The sequence below is a fragment of the Acipenser ruthenus genome, chromosome 29 (assembly GCF_902713425.1).
Source record: "Acipenser ruthenus chromosome 29, fAciRut3.2 maternal haplotype, whole genome shotgun sequence".
In the NCBI taxonomy this organism is placed as follows: Eukaryota; Metazoa; Chordata; class Actinopteri; order Acipenseriformes; family Acipenseridae; genus Acipenser; species Acipenser ruthenus.
Genome location: NC_081217.1, coordinates 3,668,890 through 3,680,355, shown reverse-complemented (window position 1 = coordinate 3,680,355; position 11,466 = coordinate 3,668,890). Strand labels below are relative to the sequence as shown.

At 42.5% G+C, this 11,466-nt stretch overlaps 1 protein-coding gene across 8 annotated transcripts in view; it reads left to right on the top strand.

Annotated features, from left to right (window-relative positions):
- The first annotated feature begins 6,368 nt into the window (after positions 1-6,368).
- The window catches only part of LOC117428543 (band 4.1-like protein 1), a 41,610-nt gene continuing 36,512 nt past the window's right edge, over positions 6,369-11,466 (top strand). For 3 of the 8 annotated variants that reach the window (XM_059003652.1, XM_059003651.1, XM_059003648.1), the window contains exon 1: positions 6,374-7,212. The gene's annotated coding sequence lies outside the window, so the exon portion shown is untranslated. Of the gene's footprint in view, positions 7,213-11,466 lie in introns of all 8 variants that reach the window. The other 5 variants (XM_059003655.1, XM_059003654.1, XM_059003653.1 and 2 more) reach the window with 4 other exon arrangements.

The following is an 11,466-nucleotide window of genomic DNA, read 5'->3' as shown; positions in this document are numbered from 1 at the left end:
ATGTTCAAGATGTGTTCAGTCAACACACTCAGTGAGTAATAGTGATACGTGTGAATGACTGACATTATTACTGCGAAAAACAAGCAAACTCATTTGAACAAGGACGTACTGTAACAATACCAAACCTGCTTGCATACTGCATATTGCCCACAGATTGCACAGGCATGATGCGCACAGATGCTGTCTTTAATGTGGTTTGCCAAGCTGCTCTGATCATGCCTGGTGGATGGGAGCAGTTTAGTGAAAGGTACCTCAGTCTGACGAGCCATCACCGCACTGGGATTGGAATGCTATTTTAAAGAATGTCCAGTAGGTGGCAGCAGCAACACAAACTCTCTCGTCATAACTAGTGCAAGCTTGGGATGGGCATTTTAGTTATTTTCTTTGCTTTATAATGGGAAGGGATATAAATGCGGAGTGTAACTGCAGATTATCTCAAACAGCACTGCATTGTTCTATGAATTCTAGAGTAAATGCAGCTTACCATGTGTATAGGTATTCTGGCACTGCAGTTACTGTACAGTAGTCTGCATGTACAAAGTCATAATAATCTAGTCCATACGTGATAGACTACAAACCAAGTGTCTATCCCAAAGCTACAGCAGCCTTGTTGTACTGTCTATAGTACTAGTGCAAATGGCATACTACAATCTGTCTTTAAAGAGTTAATTTAATGATCTACTGTAAGCTTAGATGTCTGAAATTCCATCACAAAATGTATTTTACATTTCTGGCATTAGAAGGAGCATAAGCTTTCTATTTCAAGATTCACCTTTTGGTGAACCATCATTTAAAATGACTCAATAATTCAGCCATTCATGACACCGCATTTTCATTAATAATTTTGTAGAAGACGATCTGTTTCTGCATTCTCTACCTGCAGTTTGTTCATATTTTGTACACAGATAGACTAGATTTTTTAATTCAACACAAAAAGAAAACACTGCAGGGATTTTTCCCTAATGATTCTTTCATACTCATTTTAGAGGCAGTAGTTGAAACTATTTTCTGCCTGGGGCAGTTTGCATACCATATGTTTCTACTTTATGTACTGCATAATGTTCTAGCCACCTTATCTAGATACACCCCTGCAAAGATGCAGTGTTTGCCTACTCCCCCGTCCTCTGTGAGATGGAATGGTCCAACACATGACTAGTCACTAGTCCTAATTCTTACTGTCTGCCTATGACATCTAACACCCCCCTACAGGTCACTATCTTACTTTAGTGGAATACAAATACTGTGTATAACACTCCAAACCCACCTGCCGGTAGAATGTAAATTCGTTCTGTTGACTCACCCCTAATCCAGAGCAGCAGCGGGGTGCAATGCTTGCTTGCGGAGTGCATATCATGTTTTATTAAGCCCTTGCTTTAGAGAATTTCATGTAACTGGCTGAAAGGCAATGGTGTTATTAATTCTACAGTAAAATTCCACGGTTGAAAGAGGGTTCTGCAGTGGTTCCTTAATGAAGAATTAAAAGGCACTGCTGGTAACTCCTCTAAACCTCAGTGAAAATATTTTCCATTATAGCACTCATCCATAATGAATACATGTATAATGTATTGACTGTGGAGCATGTGGAAAATACATATAATGTAGGCTATATACACACATTAATGAGTGAGGAGTTGTATTTTTTTTTTTTTACTAAATTGTATCTGGGAAATGGGACTATAATCTTATCTAATGATCATGCAGAATTACATGTTCCCCTTGAATCAGAATAGATTAATAAAAAAATGCACATTAATCATAAAAAAAAAACAAAACATTTTGTCTAACAGCTTGTCTGTATTTATATTTAATATTTAAAATGCTGATAGCCAGAGAGCTGACGGGGATGAGTGACAGCTGCGAGCAACACCCTGGGGGCCGGCAGAGCTCTCAAACATTGCCCGGACAAGGATAGCCATATGACGTTGGATTGTGAAATCTCAGAAGCTAAACCTCGATGGGTATGTTCATTAGGTGGGAGACCAATCTCGGACGGTAGTGTAATTAGCTGTGTTCTGCCGTTGAATCAGTAGGGGGCAGTGTTACTGCTGGGCCAGAACTCCTTTTACAGTACGTTATACCTCAGCAAATTATGCTTATTCTGTTCCAAAATGAGTCTCCTTTGATGCTGCAGCTAATTAAATCTTGTTGAAATAGTTTGTAGACGCAAGACTGGCTTAGAAGTCAGAGCTGTGGACCTGGAGGCAGTGTGGTTGAATTGCTTAAAACTGAGGAATCCCACTTGAAACTGTGATTTGGCTTTCAATACATACCGTTAGAAAGCTGCTTGAAGTACTAGGGGGTAGGGATGAATGAATGAAATACTGAATGGATGTTTGCTTATTGTCACCAGTCCAGAAACTGTGGGATGAAGTGATACTGCAAATAACAGAGACATTACTGTTCAACAATGCCAGCGTATGTAATAAGCAGTATACCAATACAGAACTACAAACAATGGGGCTGATGTAGTGTCCGTTCCCGGGAACGCAATGAAAGGACAGCGACAATAGAGAGAACAATGACGGTGTTTATTCAACCCCTACTATTCTGAACTCTGGAACAATAAGACAATAGCGCCATCTAGAGTTTTGCTCCACACTGTAATACATTTTGTATTACCAGTCCCCCCCACCCTATCCCCAAACTCCTAAACTCTTCCACATGTCTCACCATGTGATTGAACTATATTTTTAATGACGACTCTGTCTTATAAAAAGGACCTTTATCGAGATTTCTGTTCTCCTGAACCAGATCACGTAAAAGAAAAAGAGAGCAGATTTTTGGCATCCGAGCCCTTGATACAGGGGCACGCAGGAGCAGGGAGCTTCAAACGCTGGCCTCACCCCCGCTGAGTACATTTCAATATCAGAGGGCTCCAATCTCCGGACACACAACAGTAAGAATACTACAGTTTAGCTGCAAGGATGTAAGGCAGGGCAGCACAGTGTGTATATCAATAGGGTTCTTTATTTCGTACACATTTCGTACATTTTGGACACATACCCTCAGGTCCTGAATAAAACAATGTTCCTCGTGACGTCCTGCACACTGGTCTGGTAGATACAGCATGGGTTCGGATTATTCTATGTGTTATATCAGTGGTTGCCTCTTGTAACATTTCCCATTCCTAAAGACCTACATAACAGTCAGCACCCACTACACTCGTCCTTTCAGACTTTTCTTTTACACACATCACGAGCAGCTGCTAACTAAACAGCCCTTTGACTTGGATGCTGCCCTCTGGATCATATGACTTCTTAGTTGTCTACATGAATTGCCACATGATGTGTCGGCTCTTGCCTAGGTTAATTTTATTGAAATATTATACAAAGGTTAAGCAGGTTAAAGGATGTTGTGTCCATTTAGGGTTAGAGCCGAATTATTGACTTTATCCTAAAATTCAGTACCAGCTTACAAATGCTTTAGCGACGTTCTGAGTGCTTGTTAGGCTGCAGGTGGTTTTCATTAACTTGCAGCCAAAGCAATCAGGCAGTGGGGGGTTTAATCTGCCTCTTTAGCCCACGTCCGGCTTGATAAATGCTCGTGCTGGAAGGAGGTGTGAAGCGACACAGATGGTCACTGACTTTGGGGGCTGCCCAGCTGGAACGCAGCTCCAGGAGAAATCTGTTTATCTGTGTGTTAATGGAGAGGAGGAGAGAAAGCAGAGCAGAAGCATGATACAGTGTAAAAATGAAGTCTAATATTTAAAAGGTAACAAATCCAGCATATATTGGGCTAGATTCTCAAAGCTTTTTAAATTCCAAATCCAATTTCTTTTCTGAATGAAAAAACCCACCAAGTAAACATCTAAAATGAACAAGAAACGACTTGATACTTCATTCAAGCCCCTGAATCGAAAGTCTCACCTGTTTATTTATGGTTAGGTAACTTTATATTGGGTGCGTTTCTCCTTTCTGAAAAACTGTGCTAATGACTAACTAGAGTAAATAGCTTGGAGCTTTGCGTTTACCATTTACAGATTCCACGCCTGGTAATCAAAACGTGTACATTGCTTTGAGAGGCTTTAAGAGTGTCGCTCTGTTGCCCTTTATTTGTTAAATTCTGTCAAAAACAAGGGGCAGTAATGAGTTATCTTGGCTTTAATGTGAAGCAGCCTGGGTCGATACATATGAGTCGAGTCCTTGAGTCACTAATTAAGAAGTTTCACACTCGTTCTCCGAGTCAATCTGTTTTCACTTTTCATCGTGAGGGATTCATTCCATTATATTTCTTTTCCCACGGCAGTGGATGTGCCCTATCTGATTTTCATAACAGGTCTCTCTAACAGAAGAAGACATGTATCTGAATTTCATATGCAATATAATATAACGAAAGCAAAATATCAGAAGCATGGCCCCTTTCTTCCTTTGTTCTCACTGTGTTGGGTATGGATATAGCTTTTGGCTTCTGACGATAAGGACTGGCAATAAAGAAAATGGTCTTAAAGGCAAAGTTGCTCAATATTACACGAGCACAACATTGTAAAATGGAGGTTCTCCTTTTTGATGTGTTTACACTTTCTTTTGCTTCTGTGAATTGCAGGGTCACATGTATTTCCTGCTATGCACCCAACTGCACACCTGCTCATAAATCACAGGTGACACGCCCACCTGAATAGCAGGCCAGGCCCATAGCAAGAGAATTACAAACAACAGCAGAGCGTATTTTGAAAACTATATTTTCACACCAGCACTTTACTTGATAACATTTGTTACTTGGGAGTCTGCCAGCCAAGTACTGAACAGACCCAGTTCTGCTTAATATGAGCTGTATCAAAGGCAATGCAGTCCCATGCACGTGTGCTTCTGTGAGCGTTACTTAAAGCAGCAACAAGAGAGTTACTTTAAAGCACCTTTCATGAACTGAGTGCTCCAAAGCACTGCACAGCTGAAATAAAACACCGACAGACAGAGCAGATACAGCAGAGCAGTGTTTGAAGGGGAGGCTGCAGCCGAGGCTTATCTGCTGGATCACAGGCCTTCATTTGGTTTGCAAATGCAGGGCGGGAATGTCTCTCACGAGCCTTCTCTCTGGACCTTAACCTGGGTGTGCGAGCGTGTGTGCGTGTGTGAGTGCGTGCGTGCATGTGTGTGTGCGTGCGTGCCTGCATGTGTGAGTGTGCGTTCATGTGTGTGTGTGCGGGCGCGTTCATGCGTGTGTGTGCGTGCATATGTATGTCTGTCTCCACGCCTGTCTGTCAGTCTGTCAGCACAGCACAGGTATGGACTAGTGAAAGTTGAGGGATAGCTGGTGTTGGAAGCTGAATCCCTTTGTCTGTAGCCCCCCCCCCCCCCCCCCCTGCTCCTCCTGTTTAATTCATCTGAAGAAGTGGCAATACATTCCTGCAATGGAGATGCTGCATCGTATGTGGATTTAGTCTGCTTAAATGTCTTCACATGTTCTGTTTTTCACCCTCATCCCCGAGAGGCTGTTTATTTTTAGTCGGCACTTGTCACCCCTCTCCGAGTCAGTGAGTTGTGATATCAGATCTTCGCTTGTTCTCGACGTGCATGAATGAGGCCTTCTGTTCCTCCAGTGCGCTGAACTCAGATGCTTCCAGCAAAGTGCTCTCTGTGAAGGCACGTGTTTCAAAGACCCTGCTGTCAACTCTCTCTGAGGGACCAGGCTAGGTTCCACACCTCTCACCTGTCCCTGATAGTGAGGGACAGACTTTTTTTTTTTTACTGTCCCTAGACTTTTTTTGTGTACAGAAAGAAAATACTGTGTACAGAAAATAGACAGATACATACAAATATGAAAATGCAGCCGTGCAATACATTTACTGCCGAAGCAATATAATTCCAGAGGAGTCTTAGGCACTGCATACAGCATCTGCATAATTCTTAGATACAAAAGCACGTGTTTTTTTTATCTTATTTGTTCTAGTTTCATGTTCAAAATTATTGTACAAATAAGTATAAAATATCACGTGTTGAAGTTTCATTTTTAAAAATGATTACAAAAATTACAAATAAGTATAAATAATATTTGATCTAATATAATTATTATGTATCAGTTGTCCCAGTTCATTCATATCTATTCTTGATCTGTAAATGGCTAAGGACGTGCCGGTGGTGTGTTTTTGATCTCAATTGAGCACACCCCACCTGGTACAACTCAGTATTAAACAAACACTAACATAGCAACGCCCTCCTATTAAGAAAGCGTGATGTGTATGTAAGTGTTTTTAACCCATTTCACGATAACCTGTATCCATTGTCGACCGGGCTCAGTTCCACAGGTTATGGTGCTTAGGACAAGCCTAAACTCGCCTCCTTTAAAGCACAGCTATCCAGCATAATGCTTTGTTTAATTATCATTTAGACCAAAATAATTCCCTTGTGGAATACTGTATGATGGAGCTTGGGAGGTATTATTGAGCAGTATTGCGTCATGCTGCAATCCTTCCCAAAACACACGTATCATGCTGTCAAACAAGGCGTTCTGACTGTTGTTATTGCAGTGGTTTGGATCTGTATCTGTTTTGTTAAGATAGTGGCGCATTTGTAGTTAATGTTAACGCACATATGTATAGTTTGTTTACGCAGTCGTTCAACATAAACAAGTATTATAATTAATAAATACAAATCAATATTACCTTCTTATTATTTTTTAATGCAGATAAACGTGGCTTTCAGCAGGTAATACTTTTGCTTAGACAATCATAGTAGTACGCACGCCTTGGCAGCGCCTCTTTGGTGCAAATGCAGTAGCTGCTCCTGCTGTGTTTACTTTATCTTCGCAACCACCCACTTTCTCCATTTTTGCAGACTCTGGAATTTTATATAGTGACCTGGACCAAGCTGTCTGTAGGATTGTGGGAGAACAATTAAGAAAACATAGAAACGATAGAGAAAGAAAGATCAAATCGATCCCCGAGCTGTGAGTCAGTGGAACTGTCATACCGACGTTCTTATTGGTGTCGCGTTAGCAAGACAGAGGCAGTCGCTTGCATTTTAATGCGCCCAGAGCCTGCTTCGCTCACATAGACGATCTCGTCTCTGTGAGCTCAGATCTTAGGAAAGCGCCTCTCTCACTCTCTTTCGCTCCCTCCCGCTCTCTCTCTCTCTTCAAGCTCTTTCATTCTCTCTCGGAGTATCTCCTGTGGTAGGGAAAAGAAGCAGCGGGGCGGTGGCGGTCCGGGTTGAATTGCACGCACCCACCTCAATGATTCACATCAGGAGACACTGACAGACGGATCTCCTGGTAAAGGTAGGCTTGCACAACAGTATATTTTACCCATTTCCCTTCTGACTTTATCATTTACCCTTTGACTTCATTTTTTCCCCCTAATGATCCTGTTACACTGTCTAAATGTTGCTGTCAATTCAGTGTTGCGCTTTTCCTTTTTTTTTTTGGTACCATAATGGTGAATAAGTTTCAATATTTCGGAGATGTCATACTATAGGGGACTATGATACTGCAAATCGCATCGCTTTTCGTTTTCATACTGGGCTTGCATTTTTCATTGGTAATTTTTTTATTTCTGTTGTATATGTGACGCCATGTATCGCCTGTATGGAGATCGAGTATTCCAGAAATTATACAACGCCGGGGTGTATTTAGCTTATCCACGGTACTGTATAAAGCTGTCAAACGAAGCCCATTTGCCGTAGCCGACCTTACCTGCAGGGTCCAGGTGCGATAATAACACGGTGGTTCTTGAAATACGTGTTATTTGGAATCCTGCTTTTCTGTTCGATTGCACTGAGCTCTCAGGCACAGCAGGATGAAGATAAATGCAAATTCATGGAGACTCCCTTTGAAAACCGGTGTTGTGTTATGGTGTGGGGTAGAGATTGAGGGATAGCTGGGTACTGTGTTACAGTGAGGTTTAGAGGGGTACAGATTGAGGGGGATTTAGTGTGAGGTGTACAGATTAAGAGGGGCTTTGTGTAGCATCGGAGGGGTAGATATTTAGGACATATTTGTAAATCGCGACAGCACTTGATAAAAAGCAACTGCATTTTAGTTCATTGTCTGTTTTGGTTGAACGCAGAATGCAGCTGGCACCCACCTTCTTTTTTTCTGATAAATTACTGTTCCCCTCCCCCATTCACAAGCAGGCTGATTTTCTATACACCAGTAACCTGCAGTTTCAGTAACAAATACACAGGGAGTGTGGCTTGATGATTAACGTCTAGGACTGGGTACCATAGCATTTTGGGACTTAGTGGTTACAGTCTAGGACTAGGTGACAGTGTGGCCTGTCGGCTAGAGATGAGGGGTGGGAGGCAATATTACTGATCGTTTAGCGCTGAGGACTTGGGTGAGGCAGTGTTGCCTATGAGGTAAGAGACTGGTGTGGTATAGTGGTTAGAAACATCATGTGCTTGGAAGCATATCATATAGTGATTGGTTGCCACTAGGCTGTGCACACCTCTGATTGGCTGAGTGTAGTATCGAATCCCAGTATGCAGAGATAGTGTGAGGTTAGTTTGGCTTGGTTTGGCTTGCTTGTGGAGTACCGGCGCCCCTGACTCTTTGTAGGAATCCCTTGTCATGCCAGGGGGTGTCCCAGTGGAGGCAGATAAGTGGAGGGGTTAGTTATGGGAGGCAGTGTCTCCATCCTCTGTGGCTTTTCATGCACTAGCCATGCTTGACTGTCCAGAGGTCAGGTTAAACCTCAATACCAAGCTATGAAGCTGTTGGGAACCACAGAGTGGGAGCTGTGTCCTTTAACCCAGGCAAACCTGACCCATCTGGTGTCTGAGATGGGATGCTCCACTGGTAGGACAGCTCCTGTCATGACTCTATGGCCCAGTGTGTCTCATGAATTGTTTTCCTGGCAGTTCAGAGCATATTTAACAGGGATTACTTCTTGCTAATGGTCGTGTAAATAATACACCAAAGGATGAAACCTGTGACTTGGTATTGGGCTACTGTTAATCAGGAAGTTAAGATGAAGGTCATTTCAATATTCAGTCTTCCCCATTCTGAACGATTGTCCATGTATCCTACTGTCCACGAGATTGGATTGGGTCCAGAGACTGCCAGCCTCCTTCTCTTGTGATTGGTCATTAAAGTGTGTTGTGGAGTCTGTATCACAGATAGGCAGTGTTGTTGTTTTGATCCAGGAAGAGGCATGGCTGAGTGTCTCACTGTGTCTCTCTAGTGCAGTGGTACAGTACTCAACTCTTGAGATCCAGTCCAGTCCAAGGTTTTACTCCAAGCAGGTTTGAATGTAGTGAAGCTGCTAAGAGGCAATTAACTCATTTAGGACCTGCTTGGAATAAAGACCAGGACTGGAATGGATCTCAAGGGCCAGCGTTGAGTATCACTGCTCTAATATTACTGTGCCTGTGAAATAGACAGACAGACAGACAGACAGACAGATTCCATGCAGCTATCAGACCCTGACAGATGTCAGTATCCAGGTACCAGCCCCTTACCTTTCATACGCTGTGATTCCATCCACGTGGTCAGACAGACAGACAGACAGACAAGGCAATGCAGCCTCTCTGCAGCATTATTTCCCTGGCTCAGTCAGACTGAGCAGCTTGGGACAGAGTACTGCAGTGCGGTGCAGAGCAGAGCAGCGTGGCGCTAAGGGGAACATCATTTTGGGAGTGAGAGTACTCCCCCACCCAGCCCCCCCTCCTCCCTGGTGCCCTTGTGCTTGGGGAATGTGATAGCTGAAGATCAATCGGTTTTCTCTGGAATTTTCTCCCGCCTGCTGCTGAGATCACATTGATATCCTTCCCTGTTTTAATGTAGGGTGACTCTCTTGTCAGAAACAAATACTGACAGGCAGAAACCCACACACATCAACGGTGTAAAAGCATAAATTGCCTTAGGTTTTCAGGGAAAATAACTACTGCCAGTGTTTTACAGAATATCTGCCTTACTGGCCACTTCGCTTTATTGGATATGACAGAAGTACCCGTGTGGAATGGACATAGCATGATGCTTATAATATGTTGCATATTTACTGTATACTCAAAATATGTTTAATGTAAATAAGAAAAGTCCCACTTCTGTATAGGAGAGCACAATAAAGCTGCAATCCAGGTGCCAATGTTAGCCATACACCCTGATGTCAGTGTTACAGCAGGCCTCTGTGTTTGTCCAAACCAGTTACCCTACATGCAAATCATACATATATTGTTCTTCCACTGGTTTGAGGGGTTTTATAATGTGTGTATTTGCTGTTGAAATTTGGGAGTCAGCTCCTGTGGGCTGGGGGAGGCTGGCAGGCTGGCAGGTGCTGCCAGGGCCTGTCCTCCCAAAGCTGCTTCCTATTCGGCCTTAGGCCTATCCTGTCAAGACCTGCTCACAGGGTGTGCTTAATTATAGTAATGCACATGGGGGTGAGGCTCTGTGGTGGCTAATGATGCGTGTTTATCAGTGTGTCAGTGAGGGAGGGTGTGTGGACCTGTTTGGTCGTTGGTATAACACGTGTGTATGAGATGTTTTCTTGCCTGTCCTTCATTCAAATATCTTTTGGGTTTGCAGCAGCATGTTCTGCTTTATTTTTCAATGCGTTTTTTATCCGTTGTAAAAATCTACTTTCATGCATACTTCAGTAAATATATTAAGCTGTGGGTTTTTGCCGTGAAGGGAGGATCACGGCAGACGCAAATCATTTCCAGCTATAGAAACACACGTGAGATCCACAACAACGAACAATAGAGCATTCCTTAGTACTGAAAAACTGACACCTGCCTGCCCCAGAGAGGGAGGGCCGTTTCAGGACGTTGCTTTGTTTGTCAAAGAGAGCGGAACACCTTGTAACGTGTGATTCGTCTTCAGGGATGACTGGACATATTTTATCCTGAATCTTTTGCACTGGTGATGAATTCAAAATAGAACATTGTGCTGATATGTGTGTCCTTGTATTGGGAGACTAAGTTGTAAAGAACTACATGTGATCATAATTTCATAATATAAAATTACCTTTTATTTATCCTATAACGCACATCCTCAGTCATTCTCTATAGTTGTTTCGGTTTAGACCGTTATTGATCCAGGAATTACCACTAGGGATGTGCAACTGTAATTTCTGTCCCTCTGAACTTTACTAACTCACAGTGTTATGTAGGGGGAAGAAATTTACAGTTGCAAACCCCTGTAGTCATTTCTAAAACCACCCCACTAGGAAAGTGATTGAAAAATTACTGTAGTGAGTGTGATAAAAAACATTATCTAAGCAATATTAAAGACACAAATGACAAAGAAGATGCATAATAGGGTATTAAACAGGTAAGAAAAGAAATGTTCTGTAGATGGTTTTATTTTTAAGTAAAATCATATTACTTATTTTAGTAAATGTTACCTATTTTGGTATCACAGATAATTGCATGGGGAGGCGTCTGTTTAACGTAAATAGGCCTTGCCTAATTGAATCTGTCAGTGACAAGAAGTATCATCTGGGGGTCATGAGATCGCTTACGACATACGGTAGACCAGCAATAGATCAGAGTTCAGTCAGACCCAAGCAGTGAGATCCAGGCAGGGGGTTTTGAA